Source organism: Trachurus japonicus, chromosome 13 (assembly GCF_045865225.1).
Source record: "Trachurus japonicus isolate A0001 chromosome 13, Traja_1.0".
NCBI lineage: Eukaryota > Metazoa > Chordata > Actinopteri > Carangiformes > Carangidae > Trachurus > Trachurus japonicus.
This window is the reverse complement of record NC_140919.1, coordinates 38356132-38368532: the sequence shown is the minus strand read 5'-3', so window position 1 is coordinate 38368532 and position 12401 is coordinate 38356132. Positions and strand designations below refer to the sequence as shown.

The 12401-nt window shown below is 42.2% G+C and overlaps 1 protein-coding gene across 4 annotated transcripts in view; it reads right to left on the bottom strand.

Annotated features, from left to right (window-relative positions):
• The window catches only part of prkd2 (protein kinase D2), a 35846-nt gene that overhangs the window by 12244 nt on the left and 11201 nt on the right, over window positions 1–12401 (bottom strand). The window lies entirely within an intron of this gene.

The window sequence follows — 12401 nt, the reverse complement described above, 5'->3', positions numbered from 1 at the left end:
TTCTAGGGGCCCAGCGCCCAGTGGGGCCCACAAAAAAAACCAGTAGTCTAATCTTTGTATGACTTATTTATTCTGCATAAGACCCTGACTAATACTCATAGTAATGCTGCATTAGCATCAAAACAAAGTAGGCTAAATAAAAAATGATAATACATATGTAGTCTAAGAAAACAAACTGGAAAAGTTAGGGGGTAGGGGCCCAGAATTTAGTATTGTTTAAGGGGGCCCAGAATTCCTAGCAACGGCCCTGTTACTGTATACCTTTAACCAATTCTATATTGCCCTGTTATACAGTACAAAGAGAGCGCTCGCACCCTCGCACACACACACTCGTATAACAACTGATACACAAGAGACACTGGCTGAATTCCACTAATCTAGCAAGTTGGCCAATGAGGAGAGCAAGACAAAAGGAGAAACTTTATCCTATCTTCCTATCAATCATACACAAGTACACACACACCACCCACAGACACACACACAAACACACACACAGGTGTTTCCATGAAGCTCCTCCAGAGATATGAGAGATGAGAGTGTCAGTCAGAAGTCAGCAGAGCGAGGGGAAACCCTGCTCTCCTGAATAGTTAATACTGTCTGGTTCACTTCAGTGGCCACACCACACAGGACACCACAGGTATACATCTTTAAAATTAATTTGCCTTTTGGTGAGAACATGAGACACAGAAGAAAAGGAATAAACACCAACTATCCCCCCAGTCCTCCCCTTCTCTCTTGTTGTTGTTGTTGTTTTTCCCATGTGAGAGTTAGGATTCACCATCTGGTTGGTCTCGAGCCATGCACTTACAGGAAGGGGAGCCCTGAACGACCCACATACACCTCCTCCTCACTTACCATCAGACACACCCTGCTTACAAACAGCAACACACACACACACAAACCCTCCCCCCATTTCCCCTTCTTTTCTCCTGAACACACACACACACATAGTCCCGCTCTCATTTCCCAACAGGCACTCCACAGTACCACATCTGAAATCCAGGCCTGGCTTGTACCGCTGCCAAGCTACACAGTGAGTCCACCACGCCCCGCTGGTGTGAGCTACTGCTACTGACCACACAGTCAACAACGAGACACAAAAGGCACACGGTGGTTTTAACAACCATTACATACATCTACAATCAGAAAAAAGCAAACACACATAGTATAGGGCTACAGCAACGAGGTGGTATACAAATTAAAGTGAAAGGTGTGTGAGCAAATCAGTGTCTCGCTGAGGTATAAATGACTCTGTTTGTTCAGCACACCCATTATACAAAGTTGATTCCCAAACATGACAAAGGAAATTATAGCCTCCACAGAGGAAGATGACAGAATTGAATAGAGGGGTAGGAGTTGAGGGATGGAGGCAATATTGAACTCAGCATCACTCAGATGAAAGAGAGCAGTAACAGCTGTGTTGGTTTTGTCTGACACAGCGATGAATGCACTGATCACTTGGTGAATGGAAGCTGTGGTACAGTAGTATTCGTATCAGCTCTGTTTAGATTTTCAGCTTTTTCACTTGTTCTTTAGCTACTTTATGCTTCACTGTGTTCCCCAGCTGGCTTCGTCTATCTTCTGCTTGGTGCTGGACAGGAAGGGTATTCTGCTTTTACAGCAGTGCACACTGGACACTCCAGCAGTACACACACTGTATACTGCTGGAAATCTGGCTGCATTTGAAAACAACACAGATGAGAGACACTGATGCAGTGAGCTTAAAGGAGCAGGTCATAAAACCCAAACCATGAGCTGAAAGACGTTTTGAATCTCAGTAAGATTGAACTGGGGGGGGCAGATTTTTTTATTTTTTTTACAAATTACACCTAGTTGCATCTAGCCATGCACTTAGTTTTCTTTTTTTTTGTCTATAAGAGATCATCTTCCATGTGGTGGACTACTCTGAAAAGGTTTTTTCATTCTGCACTGAGGGAGATCCATGACGTCTCAACAATGGAAAGTGAGGACAAGAGCTTTGACCCTGGAGAACAGAGGGTGACCACAGCTTTGTGAAAAGTAGTTTGGGTCAGCCAACTCATGAAGAATAGATTGCAGGGGAATGTTGATATGTCAATCTTTTAAGCAGTGTTTTTCCCCCACGTGGGGTCACGTGGAATTCAAATGGTGTTGCCAGAAATGTCTAGTAATTGATTAAAAAAAAATTACTGATAAAAATTATTATTCTTTTTAAAATTATGATTAAAAACACCACAGACAATTTTAAACAACTGTATTCTTTCACTTTCTTGAATATAAATCGAGTTCAAATAAAACGCAACATATAAAATCTGAGCTGGCGCAATTTGATTGACGCGGATAGCCAGAAATTTGTGATGTCAAAATGGGGTCACGAGCCAAAAAAGGTTGGGAACCACTGTTTTAGAGGGTGGCAGCAAGCAGTGGCATAGTTTCAATCACCCATAATTACAGTAAAAGGGTGCACTGCACTCGATATGAGTGGCAGCGATGTCGTGTCATGTGAGGGTAAAGCAGCACCTTGAGCTGAATTCCCACAACTGGCTTCACTTCATTAGCGGTGATCACAGAATTTTAAACATTAAGCAACTTTGTGTCTTTCCACGCTCACAAACCCATTAGTCTGAATAATCCATAAAACATGCTGTCAACGGTTTTTTCTCAGCGACTGCTCCTTTTGGGTAGGAGTTCCAGTCACACCAAATGGAGCTAGGCCTGTGGATTTATTCAGAGTAGCAGGGACACTACTGTTTATGGAGAGAGACTCTAATGATGGATTCTTGGCATTTTTCAGTGCTGTGAGCAACACAAAAGAAATTCAGATCATCACCACTGGACTGTGGCGGAGGCAGACTAACTCCGAGATGGTTATCTGAAAAGCCAGCGAGATAAAACTCAAACTATCTGCATGTCTAGAAGCGAGAGAGAAAATCTCTTTGTGTCTTTGTTTGTGTTTTCTGCACTAGGTTACTGTCTCTCAAGAGATGTTAGTTATCCCTGCCACTTGTTGAGTCCCTGTAATCAATATTATACATACAGTCTAGACTGCTATGTGCCCAACAGACTTCTAAAGATTTTTTTTTAAAATTTGGGTCAATTGGACAATAAAGACATTTATGAAAAGAGGCTCCAAACTTTCCCGACTCCAGACTTAAAAAACCCACAGTTCCTCTGACAGGAATGAATCATGTAATAACACGTAATGCATCAGTACCTGGGACTGCCACAAATAAAACCAACTGCTGCCACTTGTAATTGCAAACACCCACAGATCCCAGATCACAGGAGACTCCCTGCTCTGCCCAAATCCACAGACAACCCTCAGCCTAAATCATTTGCAAACCCCCTTCTCCGATGCCAGCCTCTCCGCTATTAGCCCCACACTGTTTCTGTTGCTGCTCACTCACTTACCCAAGAGACAAGGCGAGTCATATTATCCTGCGCCTACTGTCCAAAACACACACACACATACACAATGCACCGACCGCAACTGCAGCTGCCACGTCTGAGCAGACCACACGTCTTTACAGCTCCTCTGAAAAGCACAATATCCCAACTCCCCCAAAACCACAGCTCCCTCTGAGAAAATGACCGTTCTCTCTCTTTCTTTTCTTTTCTTTTCCCACTGTTCCAGTTTCCAGTCAAAGTGCAGGGTTGGAAAGAGCAGAGAAAGCCACACATTACTTCTGTCTGAATGTGAACATGGTGAAAAATGACATTTGCTCCGTCTCATAATTGCATAATCACGTCTATATGTTTGTGTGTGTACACTTCATACTAGCTGTGTGGGTAGAGGTTAGGAGTGCGGTTGCAGGAGACTGTGCGTGTACGTGTGCGTGTGTGTGCGACTACTGTCTGTATTATCATATGCACTGTAGTATAGAGTATAGTGTGGTTTGCCTGGAGACAGGGTTGTGTCTCTAGCTGCTTTCTTTGGGTTACCAGGGATCAGGTTTCCCTGTGTTGCCTGCCCTATTCCTGCAGCTCTTTGGGCCAATGAAGCCATTATGAGTGAAATGAATTATGGACTAGGCTTTCTTTATCCCAACCCCTCCCCTTGTTTCCCATCACTCTTATTTTCCTCTTTGGTGCTGTGTTTATTATCTTAACGTTTCTTCTGGAATATGCAACTTTCTTCATCATCCATTTTATCCTATTTTGTCTCTCTTTTTTTCTTTTAAAGCACTCTGAAAAGAAACAAAAGAAAAGGCATTCTGTCCTGTTTTGTGAGCTGAACCATCCACTAACACCGTCGGTACCATACGCGGCCCACTCCCTTGCTCTAAAGCTGATGCAACGTCAAGGCCGGCCAGCAGCGCGTCCTCACTAATGACATCACTAACCTACTTTATTCAAAGGTTCGATGTTGTGTTCGGAGCTGGAGATGATGAAATGTTTTTTTCCGTGGAGGAGGACTGAGTAAATAGCACAGGAACCTAGAAATCTGCACAGCACAATGAGAGAAAGAAAAAATCCTTTATCTCCATGTTTTTGTCCATTTGAACCTTTTCAGTCAAATGCATTTTGTTCTACCTGGATTTCCTGTGTCTCTTCATAGCTTTCTATATGGATGCATTGTAACAGATTAAGTGATTGGTCAATCAAAATACAATGGCACACATTTCAGTGAAAATGAAGATGTGATATACAGCTCAGCAAAAAACAAACATTTTACTAAAATCAGTTGCCATTTATTCATCAATAATTTAGATGATTATACATTTATTGGACTTTATGTGCAGTCTATATTTGTGATTTTTTTTTAAAGATTTGTTTTCTGGTGGATGATTGTCATTTAGACTAGAAAACTAAACCTAGAAAAGAAAAAAGTGGCGAATGAAACTGTCACTGCAGAACTGCAATCTAATCTTTGCAATCTCTGAGGTTTTTGTCACGCTTTGGTTTTGCAACAGCATCGTAACCAATACATCACATGGCTTACTATTTTCATACTCTTGCCATACCAACAACATTCACTGGGCTATCACCAAACTAGTTCTTAAAGCACTTTGCTACATGTCATTTGTATGAAAAGTGCTCTATAAATAAAGTCTGATTGATTGATTGATTGATTGATTGATTGATTGATTGATTGATTGATTGATTGATTGATTGATTGATTGATTGATTGATTGATTGATTGATTGATTGATTGGAATAGGAACCAGATATATTGATAAGTTGATATAGTGGGGCGGATTAGCTAAACAATCGTTCACTTTGTGATAAAAGCATGAAATTTGGTGGATGTGTTGGTGAATATGTTTCAAACACATCTGGATATTGGGCCACCTCAAAAGCGCCCCCTAGTGGCCGTGGCAGCCATTTGTTATGCGAATAAATGAATGATTAATATAAACTGCCCTTTTAGTAATACCAACTGGTGATGTATTGTATATTGTTGGAAAGCCTGATTAGTCACCTTTACAACGAGATACAGCTTGTAAGGATCGTGCATTCATGGAATGAGTAACAGGGCTAAACGTGTGGGTAGCGCACCATGAAATTGGTAACTTTTCAACTTTGAAAAGTTAAAATTTAAACTATATTTAATTGCTAATAGAATGTGTGTCCTGTCATCTATTACTCTTGTCAACCCTGTTACCATAACTTCAACCCTGTTGTTGTCATTAATTTGATAAAAATGGTTAAAAAAAATAGAATTTCAACTGTTACCATTATAATTAAGACTATATATAGAAAATATTCTCAATAATCTCTAATTATAAATACTGTATATTGTAAAGTTTATGTCGGTAACAGGGTTGACAAGATTAGGAAAACATTAAAACTATAATAAAATATTAAATTCCACAGCCTGAGATGGCACAACATAATTTCTTGTCATTTTAAACTTTCTTTGATTCCTGGCTACTTGAAAATATGACCCATTGACCCATTGACCCAGTGACCTTTCCATTTGATTCCTGGTGTCATAATTATATGAAAAAGTGTGTTCATTTGTCTTTGTATGATGTCTGGTTTAGGGGTTATGAAAATTGGCGTTTTCGCCATTCGTGCGGACATAAATTCAAAATGACCGGCAAAAAACCCCCATGGAACATTAGTTGACCCGGGCAACAAGCAAAAATCTTAAGTAGACATCTTAAGGGTCCTTAAAAACCAAAAATGTTTGAAACATATCCACCAACACATCCACCAAATGTTGTGCTTCTACCACAAAATAAACAATTCTTGTGATTTATTGAGCTAATCTGCCCCACAGGGGATGCACATTTTTGGGGTGCGCTACCCACACGTTTAGCCCTGTTGCTCCTTCCATGAACGCACGATCCTTACAAGCTGTACCTCGTTGTAAAGGTGACTAATCAGGCTTTCCAACAATATACAATACATCACCAGTTGGTATTATTAAAAGGGCAGTTTATATTAATCATTCATTTATTCGCATAACAAATGGCTGCCACGGCCACTAGGGGGCGCTTTTGAGGTGGCCCAATATCCAGATTTGTTTGAAACATATTCACCAACACATCCACCAAATTTCATGCTTTTATCACAAAGTGAACGATTGGTGTAAAATATTGAGCTAATCCGCCCCACTAATAATAGGACTTGGTAGTGTTTGGTACACTGGCACTGATGGAGTTAACAGGAAGTTGTCCAAACTGGAGTGAAAAAGTGAACGATCATACGTCTAAATTTAGACGTATGAGATGCAGCAACACATGGGTGTCACGCTAAACGCCAACAACTGACACTTTCTCTGTGTGCTGTTGCTACTGTCAATAACGGCAATGAGGGCAAACACATTTATCCGTGTTACCCGCTCGGTCGTTATTAAAAACACACACTCCGCACAAAGGGATCGAAAAAGACTCAAAAACAAACACACAAGTGGTATCACTCAGATGCTAAAAAAAAAAAAATCTTTCTCATCATATCGGTGTGATGTCATGGAGCAAAAGGCCTTTGTGAGAGAAATTTGAGCTCAGACACAATGTATTCAAAACACAGACACATTTGATGCCACAGCACCGGCTGCCGTTTCCTCTCGCCTATGCTCATATTTCTGTTGGTTTGTTCATTTCCTTGTTGACCACCACTGCCCCTGGACATACGATGCAGGTCATCAGCTCAGAGGTAGTGACTGAGATCTGTTGTTTGTATGTGCAACAAGTGCAGACAAAAATTGGAACCTGTAGCTTTATGTCTGTGCTGATTCCTCGAGGCATCAGATTAGCTTCTTGTAAAAAAAAAAAAAATCTTATCTTTTCATTCAAAGACAAACCCTAACCCAGTGTGAAATTTAACTGAATGTGCATACAAAGACGAGGAACAGCAGCAGAACCATGCAGAGTGTAACAAGTTAGCATCTCCTTATCAAAACACTGATGCTTGCACACAATGAGCAGCGTGCAGCACTAGCTACTGATGTCCAGTTGAGTCAGTTTAATTTCAACCTCAAGGGCCTCAAACGGTTGTAGAGCGGTGCCAAATATAGACTGTCTTTATATAAAGATGCTGCATGTGTGAAGAACACAAAGACTTTTATGTCCTGCTGAGAAAGACACTTGCTTCTGCTTTTCATCCTCCTCATGACTTCCCCTCCGGCAGCGCAGCGTGAGCCACCTTCGACCACCAAGCTGCACAAACATACAAGCACGCACACTCAGGCAAACACACACACACACACACACACACACACACACACACACCCACATACCAACTCATCAACAGTGCCATCTGACAGGAGCTGTGCAGTTCATAGGGCAAAGCAGGCCAAGATCAAGACTGCGTTTTGTTGTCTTTCTTATAAAATACATCTCTCTTGTGGGACAGTTTTTCATGCAGACTCGTGGATCTGATTTGCATCAAAGGGAGACATTTATTCCTTGAATCTGACTTTACGTCAGTGGCAAAATGTCAAAAATGAAAGCAACTTTCCCGCCCTGTGAAGTTAGGAATTCACACGCAGCATCGCACAATATACTTGGGATCTAACCCAACCACTCAAACAGCCCTGTCAACTATTAGTGGCTGCTGTCTTCTTTGACATCAACATGTTGACATGTGTTTCACCACATAAAAGGGAAACTCCACAAGGTCCATGCACACACACTTTAAAGGAGTTTTCTGTCCACCTCCTGCATCATGAATGCTGCATCACTCCCATTCTATTTAACCATAAAACCACCGTATATAACTTTTGACCTCATTTACTCAGTAAGCAGTTGCAGAGCTGTTCCTATCAGATATTTTTGTGGTGTTATAGTTAGCATTTGCAGTATTCTAAGTATTAATGTTATCCGTTACCTCCACAAGGCAGGAAACTGCAACTGGTGTACATGTGGTTTCTACTGCTAAGGTGTAAGGTAACACAAGTATGAACATGGTGTGCATCTGAGGAGGAAGAGTAATGGCATGTTGAATATATAAAGGAGTTGCCATAGTCACAGAAAGTACACAGCACTGTGTTGAGCATATGCCGATAGCAATATTTATAGAGTTAATGTCAATAATGCTGGATATTGTAGCTTGCCGGCAGCTCATAAAGTCAATCCCATGACATTTTTCTGATTAGTGTGCGAAGAAAACTTTGAGTGTATTGCTGAGTGTCATCGCGAATGTGTGTTATTGTCTTCCAAATGTGTATAGAATGTGTTACCTTCTTCTTTTTCATATGGTATTTTATTGTTGCTCTTTTGAAAGGTTGCCCTTCACAATCAGGCAGGGGGACTAACGATGAAAACTAGCTTTTTAGCTAACTCTAACTCAGGTGCATATACATTTGTTCTTTTACAGTGTTTTATATACTATGTACACTGTCCCTTTTCAAATAAACTAAAAATGAAATGAAATGGGAAAAAAAAACGTTGCTTGCCACATTGTGTAGCACGTAGCAGAGCAGGGTAATTGCGCCGTGGCACTGACAGCACAGCTCAAGTGACACATTCTGGAAAGATGTATTGTCAGCAGTAGTTAAGAGTGTAATGGAATAAAAATGATACTCCAAGTCCAGCCACTTTGAATTGTCCGTAGGAGGTGTTGCTTTACTTTTACGATCGAGGTCTGAGATGTTGCAGAGCGACAGGAGCTGGATTTGTGTTTACAGAGCGTAGTACGTTACAGAAACAACACTGCGGCCTCCAGCAGAATCGGCCATGGCCATCCCCCCTTCCAAACGATGACAACACATGATCAACAACTGAGATTCAGTGCGGATAAACTACAAGCACCTGCGGAGTGTGACACTGCACGCCGAGGCTCTGTAAACACGATGACCCTCTACAGCCTTACATGGTCCTCTAACGCCGATGTGTCTCTGGTTATCACAACAGGAACCTGATCGAGCCATTTTATAGTCGAGAGGAAACAACGCTGCATCCCTTCAAACAACAGACATTTAAACATCAATGTTTTACTGTGTAATAGATCACACACCATCCTGCCCATGAGTGTGCGTTCAGTGCATGCACACTCATTCTCAGGGCTCATGACAAAGGGGTTTTCATTCACATGTGCTTTACTCTGTGTGTGTGTGTATTTTTGATTTTGCATTTGCATAAATCTTTTTTTTTTTTTTTTTACAGAAGAGTCCTTTTTCCTAAAACCTAATTCTTGGACCACAACTGCCCCAGTCCTTGTTAACATGTCAGGCACGGGACTCAGAACGCCCCATCCCACCTTTCTGAAAAGTGATGAGGTGTTTAATGAGGGGTTGCTGTGGTAACGGGCATGTAAAAGACGTCAAACGATCTGCCCCCATTAGCTCCTGACAACAACTTGGCGCAACGCAGGAATTTTTTCCTTTTGTGCTGACAGTGTAAGCGATGGAACAAACGTGTTCCTGGCCCCAACGTGGCCTATTTTTAGCCTCAGTGACGGAGCATACGACAAAAAAAAAAAAAAAAAGACAGCCGTTCCTGCCCTCCCTGTGGCCTCTTTCACCTGGAGAGAGCAAACCATGCTGGTTTTTAAGAAAACAAACAAGTTGTCTTTGAAATGCTCACGTCATGTGTTTAAATCACAGGAGAGAGTGACAGGTCTGTGCCACCAGGCCAAGAGAACTAAGTAGGCTAATATCCATGACGTCAGCCAACTAACAGCCATTACAGACACAAAGAAAGGAGATAAACTGAAGATGAATGAACAAAGGAAGTGTACACACACACAAACACACAAGGAAGAACAACTTAAAAGCTGCGTGACGTACCGCAGTTTACCATGTCACATCCTACAACCCTGTTGATAGTTCATCAGTGAGTGGGTGTTCTCACACGCAGCAACGTCACGCTCCAACACAAACACACCTGTGATCGGAGGTGCATGTCCCGAGCTTTCCTGTTTCTGTCGGAAGTATTTGTCTGTTCATCTTTGCCAACGCTCCTCACATTGATATAAACACACACTTTCTCACGCATTTTCTCACACAGACACACACACACACACACACAAATAGCCACAGAGTAGAGGCAACACTTGTATGTGTGACCACATGCACTTGTTATAAGAGGTTCAAAGTGAGCAGAGCGCTTGTGCAGCAGGATGTAGTTTATCAATGGAAATAATGAGAATCCATCTAGCACAATCAGCTTCTTTACAAGGAGACATTAAAGGCCCAATGCAAAAGGCTTCTTTCTTCCTGGATACAATATTTCCCGTTGTAGCAATAATGCTGAGGCTGGGCGTGAGAGACGGGAGGGAGGTTTTAAAGTGGAACCATAGACTGTAAAAAGAATGGACGTAGCGTCCGTGACGTCACCCATTGGTTTTGGGGAGTCGTTTTTGTGACTCAAATATGGCGGCCTGAACAGCGCCATGTTGGATTGGCCGGCCGAGAACCCGCCCACTGGCCTCAAAGCAGCTGTCCACGGAGCTGCTCGGACCTGTCACTCAACGTTTCCGCGCCCTAATTGGCCAGAGTTTTAACCTAATAACAGTAAAACGGTAGAGTTAAAAAAAATTCACCCCCCTCAGAGTGTGTGCGGGGGTAGAAACTATCGATTGAGACGAAAAAACGTTCTGACACCAGGCTTTTAACATGTTTACTGAGGATGCAAAGTCGGCGATTTTAACATGGGGGTCTATGGGGAATGCTCCCTTCTGACACCAGCCCCCAGAGGAATTCGAGGGGATTGCAGTTTTTTGAATGCGGAAGTGAGCTTCACTTCTCAGACCGACAACTGCCCCCTTGAGTGGTACCCAATGGGAATTCAGTTTCATGGGTTAAGCAGAGAGTTGGGTGTTCCATGGCTGGACCATGGAAAGCTCATTAAATATGAAGTAAAGAAATTGTTAACTAGACCATCAATTACGGGGAAAAGAAAAGAAAAAATTAAACTTTTTTTGGCTGACGGATAAGAATCCGTTATGTGTACTGCATATTACATCAGTCTGCATGTTGGACAGGCTGGTATTTAAAGATATAGGTGCTTGATAGACTTAACAGGCAAAACAGTTCTACTGTACTGTATACAGTACTTTGCCTTTTTCTCTCTATGTGTGAGCATGTGTGTGTGTGTGTGTGTGTGTGTGTGCCAGTCATCCTGGAGAGCAGAGACAAAATCAGGTTCACAGTCCTGAACTTCTAGTTTCACATACCAAAGATAACTATGTGAGACTAAGTGGAAGGGGGGGCGTATGGTCTCTCTCTCTCTCTCTCTCTCTCTCTCTCTCTCTCACACACACACACACACACACACACACACACACACACAAAATACCAAGTGCAATACCCAGTGATAATGTAAATGTGTATAAACACAAACAACCCTCTATGCAAAACATGCACACATGCATACCTAAGTGTGCATCTTGCGTGTCTTGCATGTCGAAACAAAAACTCATCAAGCACATGACCTGAGTAATTCACACACACACACACACACACACACACACACACACACACGCTCACCCTATATATACATATATACTGTATGTATATATAAACAAACGTGTTAAATGTGTAAACATGTTTCCTGCACACCACAAAGAACCTTTGAGCCCTGTGCGCACAAAAAGAACTTGTCAGCCTGAGTGTGGAAGTCAAGCAAAGACAGAGTCACATGTCACAAAGAGTTTAGAGAGTATGACAGAAAGAGAGTGAAACTATGAAGTTGACTGAAATGGACAAAGTTCAAGGAAGAAGCAGATGTAAAGAGGCCCTGTATAGTGGTTAAATTAAAGAATTGTGTGCGTGTATGTGTGTGCTTGTGTGTCAGTAAGTGGAAAGAGCTTAGTCTCAAGCAGAAGCGCAGGGACAAAGCATCTCATTCTGTTCCAAGCATCAAGAAGGACGGAGATGTAACATGAGACCCATGACCAGGCATGAGAGAGGGGACTGGGGATAAAGGAGACGTGCACTGCTGTTCTGAACCAGCCTTTGTCCGTGGCTGCTCCTTTCTCCATCAACCCCCCTCTCCTCCTTCTCCTCCTCCTCCTCCTCCTCTTCCCCTCGG